The 6,818-nt window shown below is 39.1% G+C and overlaps 1 long non-coding RNA gene across 1 annotated transcript; it reads right to left on the bottom strand.

The window, feature by feature from the left end:
• Positions 1–1,044: 1,044 nt before the first annotated feature.
• On the bottom strand, positions 1,045–3,058 carry LOC142174884 (uncharacterized). Its single transcript, XR_012703965.1, has 4 exons — positions 2,945–3,058; positions 2,806–2,864; positions 2,308–2,359; positions 1,045–1,355 (listed from the first exon to the last, which is right to left on the bottom strand). It is a non-coding gene; the product is annotated as an uncharacterized LOC142174884 (long non-coding RNA).
• Between the last annotated feature and the right edge of the window lie 3,760 nt (positions 3,059–6,818).

The raw sequence follows: 6,818 nt of genomic DNA, 5'->3' as shown, positions 1-6,818 counted from the left end.
ATGTGCCTAATTTCTGTAATTGAGTCATTGTTTATGGGTATTTGTTGCGGTTTTGTACTATTAGTTTTAGTGTTATCGTCCATGGTTTTACTTATTTGAGTAAATGTTTAATATTTATCTTACTTTTGTTGGCTCTGATACCACATTTTCAAAATGGATAAAATATTAGTAAAAAATTTGGCATGCTGCAAAAATAGAATAGCACCTCAATTCGAATGCACAGATACATATTACAAAAAAGAAGGTAAGAAAACAAGAAGATATAAATCCAAATATAAGTATAAGAAACCAAGAAGAAGATATTATGTAAAAAATTACAAACATAAAAAAACTATATAGAAAAAAGAAAAAACTAACAAAATGCACTTGTTACAATTGTGGAAAACTAGGAGACTTAGCTAAAGATTGCAAATTTCCAAAAAATCCAAAGAAAAAATAAATTTCCGAAATAATAATAGACAATGATAAATATACACAAATGGAATATATAGATTATGAATTAGGAAGTGAAGATAATATATATGAATTTTCAGAAAATGAATTATTAGAAAATGAAAAGGATATAAATAATAACATAATAGAAGGATCAGACGAAGAGAATTATGACTGAAAAAGATATACAAATCATACAACAAGAAGAACACCAAAATGAACAATCTTCGGAACAAAAAATAATATTTGACACCACTATATTTGAACAAATAAAAGGAAAAGAATTTGACCTAAGCATAGACAAAATACTAGAAGTACCAACAATAAAGAATTGGTTTAAAAGACAAAAAGAAGAATACTATGTAGTAAGCCAAAGAGAACATATAATAGACTGTAAATACATTAAAGGTAAAGCCAGAATACCAATATTAAATAAAAAACTATTAAATAAAGAAATACAAGATATAAAAGCAAAAAACCCAATAAAATACGTACATTTAGGAGGAACAGAGATACTAATAAAAGCATGTTTTAGAGAAGGAATAGATATGTCACGACCCAAAATCCCAACCCGGTCGTAATGGCGTCTCTCGTGAGGACAAGGCCAGCCAATCAACAAAACAGTACATCTCTTTATAATTACTTAGCAGGAATAAGTCTAAATCATGGGCAATATAATCATAAATGTGAAATAAACGTGATAGAACAAAGAAAACCATCCCAACTCAACCCGAAATCGGGGTGTAACAAGTCATGAGCTACTACAGAGTTTACTAATATTTTACAAAGTCTGGACTTATCATAAATAACAAATATAAGGGAGAAAACGGGGCTGCGGACGTCAACAGCTACCTCGTTACTCCTAGTCACCGCCTGGTCTGGAAAGAATCAGCGCTCAGGAGCGAACTCAGCTCTGCCTGTATCTGCACACATGGTGCAGGGAGTAATGTGAGTACTCCGACCCAGTGAGTAATAAAAGTAACTACAGTCCGAAGATAAGAAAACCCAGTAAATACACAAAGTAAGCTAAAATCCAAATATACAGCAACATATGGAACTGAACAGCTAAACAACAGTATAGATACAAATACATGAATACAATGCAATGTATATGATGGTACATTCCCGTACCCACTGCGACATGCAGCCCGAGCCATCCCTATTTATTTATCGTCGACGGCGCTCACTGGGAGTGTGTACAGACTCCGGAGGGGCTCCTACAGCCCAAGCGCAATATCTTGGTCAGTCATTGTTACTTGACCGGTCAACCATTGTTACCTGACCAATTTATATCATACAGTGCCATTGTTACCACTGTTCAAGTATATCATCCAGTGTCATTGTTACCACTATTTCAAGTATATCACACAATGTCCTTGTTACCACTGTTTCAAGTATATCACACAGTGTCATTGTTACCACTGTTTCAAGTCACTTTATAATCAGTCCAGAAAATAATATAATAAGCCCCTTGGGCATTTACAAAACAGAAGTTCCCAGCCCGGAATACATTTAAAAATATCATTTAAGTTTTCAACACTTAGAATTATGGCTAAGTTTGCAAAACAACATTTAAAACCTTGGACTGAAATTAAATGATATGCAAATCATGTTAAGCAGTAATATCAATCCTCGAAGGATTTTACAAATCGGCACAAGGCCCCAAACATGGCATCAAGCCCCGTAATATCAATGAAGTATATGTATCAATCACCAGTATAGTATAAACATCACACGGGATGGACCAAGTCACAATCCCCAATAGTATCCGACCCCGCACTCGCCATGGAGTGCGTGTCACGCCTCAATATAGTGTTACGATGTGAAAGTCCGGGGTTTCAAACCCTCAGAACAGCAGTTGCATCAATTACTCACCTCTAGCTCGCTATGCCCTTGCCTCTCTAATTGGCCTCCTCGTGTGACGAATCTGCCAAAAATCACACAAACCTCGATGAAGTTCGATTTCTAAAAGACGGGGTTTTAACCATACATATCTGAAATTCGCCCCTTAATGATACTATAATGATCCCATAAATTATGCCATTTAGGCATATTATCAAACATCTTGTAGGCATAAATATTTACACCTCTTAACTATAGCATTGGTTCCTCCAACTATCATCGTTAACCAACAATTCATCACACTATTATTCTTTAACAATTTATACTTCTAACATCATATGTGTGATCAACCATTCACACCCAAACCAACAAAAATTCCATCAAATAAACACCTTTAAATCTCTACCATGTTCATGTATTTAAATTGAGAATTTATGGCTTCCAACCACCATACAATAAGTTGTAATACTTGATTCATACTCATATTTCCATAATATATCCATATATGTGAGTCTAAGGGTGTAGGATTACCTTTTGGAAGAAATCTTGCAAAACCCTCCTTTGAGTTCTTGAAGGAATTTCTTGAAAATCTAAGGATTTTTAAGATCAATCCATGTTAATATAAGTGTTTGGGAGTAGTAATCAACTCAAAATACTCCAAAAATCTTACCTTAGGATCATAGGGATGAAGTTTGGGACGAAATCCCCTTGAGAGAGCAAGCCTTAACCCCAAAAATGAGTTGGGAACTCTCTAGGCCGGTCTTGGGGTACTTAAAAACCTTCAGTCGCGTAGTTCGCGCGTTGTTCGCGCGTTTGTTCGCGCGTTTTGCTGAACATTCTGCCTCAGACGCGCGAAATGCGCGACTTCGTGCGATACTTCGCGCGCTCTGACACCTGACCAGTGAAATGGTCATTACTTCCTCTATACACTTCCAAATGACTAACGGTTTGTTGCATTGGAAAGTTGACTCAAAGGGCTTTAATTTGATAGGTTGTAGATCACACAACTCCTTATATAACGAGAGATATTATCGTTCAAAGTGAGGCCTTGTGCGCACTTATTTACAACTTTCGTCTATTATGAAATTTCCAACTTGAAAAGTTCCCGTTAGCCATCCGAATCATCCCGAGGTCCTTGGGACCTCAACCAAAAATACCAATACATCTTATAATATTATTCAAACTTGTTCCAATTATCAAAACACCTCGACTAATACCAAAATTATCGAATTACACCGAATTCAAGTCTAAGTTCCTTTAAAACTTCCAAAACGCGCTTTCGATCAAAACTCGACCAAAATATGTCCGAATGACTTGAAATTTTGCACACATATCCAAAATGGCATAACGGAGCTATAGAAATTCTGGGAATTCCATTCCGACCGTCGGATCAAAATTTCACCTATCAACCGGAAATCGCCAAAATACTAACTTCGCCAAAATGAGCTAATTTCTTCACCGGACCTCCAAAATTAATTTCGATCGCGATCCTAGGCCTTAAATCATCCCCCGAAACTAACCGAATCATCGGAATTCAATTCCGACCCCTCTAACTCACAAGTCAACGTCCGGTTGACTTTTCCAAACTAATTTTCCTTAAAGAGACTAATTGTCCCATTTCATACCAAACTTGATCCGAATTGACTCAAATTCACCAAGTACACATTGAAACATGAATATTCATTTAACGGGGAATACGGGACGTAAATACAGGAAACGACGGTTCGGGTCGTTACATTCTCCCCAACTAAAACAAACGCTTGTCCTCGAGCGAGTTAAGAAACATACCTGGAGTTTCAAATAGGTGCGGGTACCTGCTCCGCATCTCCTGCTCGGTCTCCCAAGTAGCCTCCTCCATGGGCCGACCTCTCCACTGTACTTTCACTGATGTTATATCTTTTGATCTCAATTTTTGAACCTGTCGACTCAAAATAGCCACTGGCTCCACATTATAAGTCAAATTTTCATCTAACGGTACTGTACTGAAATCCAATATATGAGATGGGTCCCCAACATACTTTCAGAGCATAGAAACATGGAATACCGGGTGAACACTCGACAAACTAGGTGGCAAGGCAAGCATATAGGCCACCTCTCCAACCTTCCTAAGTATTTCAAAATGTCCAATAAATCGCGGACTTAGCTTTCCTTTCTTTCCAAATCTCATAACACCCTTCATGGGTGAAACCTTCAGCAAAACCTTCTCACCCGCCATGAATGACACATCTCGGACCTTCCGGTCCGCATAACTCTTCTGACGCGACTAAGCTGTGCGAAGTCTTTCCTGAATTACCTTCACCTTTTCTAAGGCATCCTGGACCAATTCTGTCCCCAACAACCTAGCCTCACCGGGCTCAAACCAACCCACTGGAGTTCTACACCGCCTCCCATATAAGGATTCATACGGTGCCATCTGAATACTGGACTGATAGCTGTTATTGTAGGGAAACTCTGCAAGTGGTAAAAATTCAACCCAAGAACCTCCAAAAGCAATCACGCAGGCACGCAACATATCCTCCAATATCTATATAGTACGCTCAGACTGTCCGTCCGTCTGAGGATGAAATACTGAACTCAACTCCACCTGAGTGCCCAACTCGTGCTGAAAAGTCCTCCAAAACTGAGAAGTGAACTGAGTACCTCTATCCTAAATAATAGTAACTGGAACACCATACAACCGCACAATCTCCTGAATAAAGATCCTAGCCAGCCGCTATGCAGAATATGTGGTACACAACGGAAAAATGCGCTGACTTGGTCAGCCTATCCACAACGACCCAAATCGAATCAAAATTCTTCAAAGAAGGCCACTCACGAAATCCATAGTAACTCTCTCCCATTTCCACTCAGGAATAATCATCTGCTGAAGCAAACCGCCCGGTCTCTGATGCTCATATTTCACCTACTGACAGTTGAGACATCGAGCCACATATCCCACAATGTCTTTCCTCATTCTCCTCCAACAGTAATACTGTCTCAAGTCCTGATACATCTTCGCAACACCCAGATGGATGGAATACCGCGAACTGTGGGCCTCCTCAAGAATCAAATCTCTAAGCCCATCAACATCGAGCACACAAATACGTCCCTGCATCTTCAATATGCCATCATCACCTATAGTCACATCTTTGGCATTATCATGTTGAACTCTGTCCTTAAGGACAAGCAAATGCGGATCATCATACTAGTGCTCTCTGATGCAATCATATAAGGAAGATCGAGAAACCACACTAGCCAATACCCGGCTAGGCTCAGAAATATCTAACCGCACCAACTGATTGGCCAAGGTCTGAACATCAACTGCAAGAGGCCTCTCCCCAACTGGGATGTAAGCCAAACTCCCCATACTGACTGCCTTTCGGCTCAACGCATCGGCCACTACATTGGCCTTTTTCTGAAACATATAACCTCTACAAATCACTATGATTAGAAATACAATTTCCTTAATCATCTGAAGATCATTCACCCTAATCATCTGAAGCTCATTCCTCTAATCACCTAAAGCTGCCCGTACTGCCTAAGAATGTTATGAATTTCCATTCAGAACTGAACTATAACCTTACACACGCAAATCTCAATCCTTCACAACATGTCGTATATACCATATCATCTTAAGGTAACATGAGCACTTCGCCTCCCTTCCGAACCATGAACGTTTACGTACTCAATTAGTCAAGAACTTCTATTGATCCCATCTAGAAGAAAAATTATTACACATCCCATGCTATGCAGGACATACATAGGTCTTGTTCAATTTTTTTTTACAATATCGACACGACGGATGAGGTCTGTATAAATTCATAACACCGCCGAATCAAATATTCATTGGGTCTACACTTCTGGCAAGAACTATCACCTCATTCTGAACCAAATAATGGTCTTAGCCCCTTAATTTACTTCATATACTCAGATTGCACTGATCTCGAATTCAATGATCTCGTCTCACCCATTACGAACTGCTCAGTCAATAAACATAATCAAAAGTCGCATATGATGCCTCAATATACCAATAGGCTACCAATTCGAATGTGGTACAAAAGGAAAGCAAACTCGGGAAGGAATTACCAATCCCACGCACTACTACAGACTTTCCTTAGAAAACAGGAAGCAAGGCATACAAAATAGCATATAGAAAACTATACTCAAAATCATACTGTTGCGGCGTGCAACCCGATCCAGATAATATACCCATGGCGGCGTGCCACCCGATCCACACATAGATCTCACATAAGGAGATGCACATCGAGCCAAATTTGCTCATTACAACAAAATACCGAGTATCGCTCATAAGCATGCTAAGTGCATAATAATATCTCTGAGGGACATATAGCGTTATAAGCTACAAAACTCAAGCACAACTGAGGTGCGATGTACAATCTGAATTTCAAGAGCCAGGATGCTCATATAACGTCATTCCTACGCGGATTCTCAACACAAAGAAATTTCTCAAGTCGTCTCACAACTCACACAACGCAATGTATCACTGCGCGAAATATCTGACAGGAAACATCAACCTAACTACTCCTCCATGAGGACCGCATTAC

Source organism: Nicotiana tabacum, chromosome 20 (assembly GCF_000715075.1).
Source record: "Nicotiana tabacum cultivar K326 chromosome 20, ASM71507v2, whole genome shotgun sequence".
Lineage (NCBI taxonomy): Eukaryota > Viridiplantae > Streptophyta > Magnoliopsida > Solanales > Solanaceae > Nicotiana > Nicotiana tabacum.
Note: the sequence above shows the minus strand (reverse complement) of the source record. Positions and strands in the feature narration are given on the sequence as shown.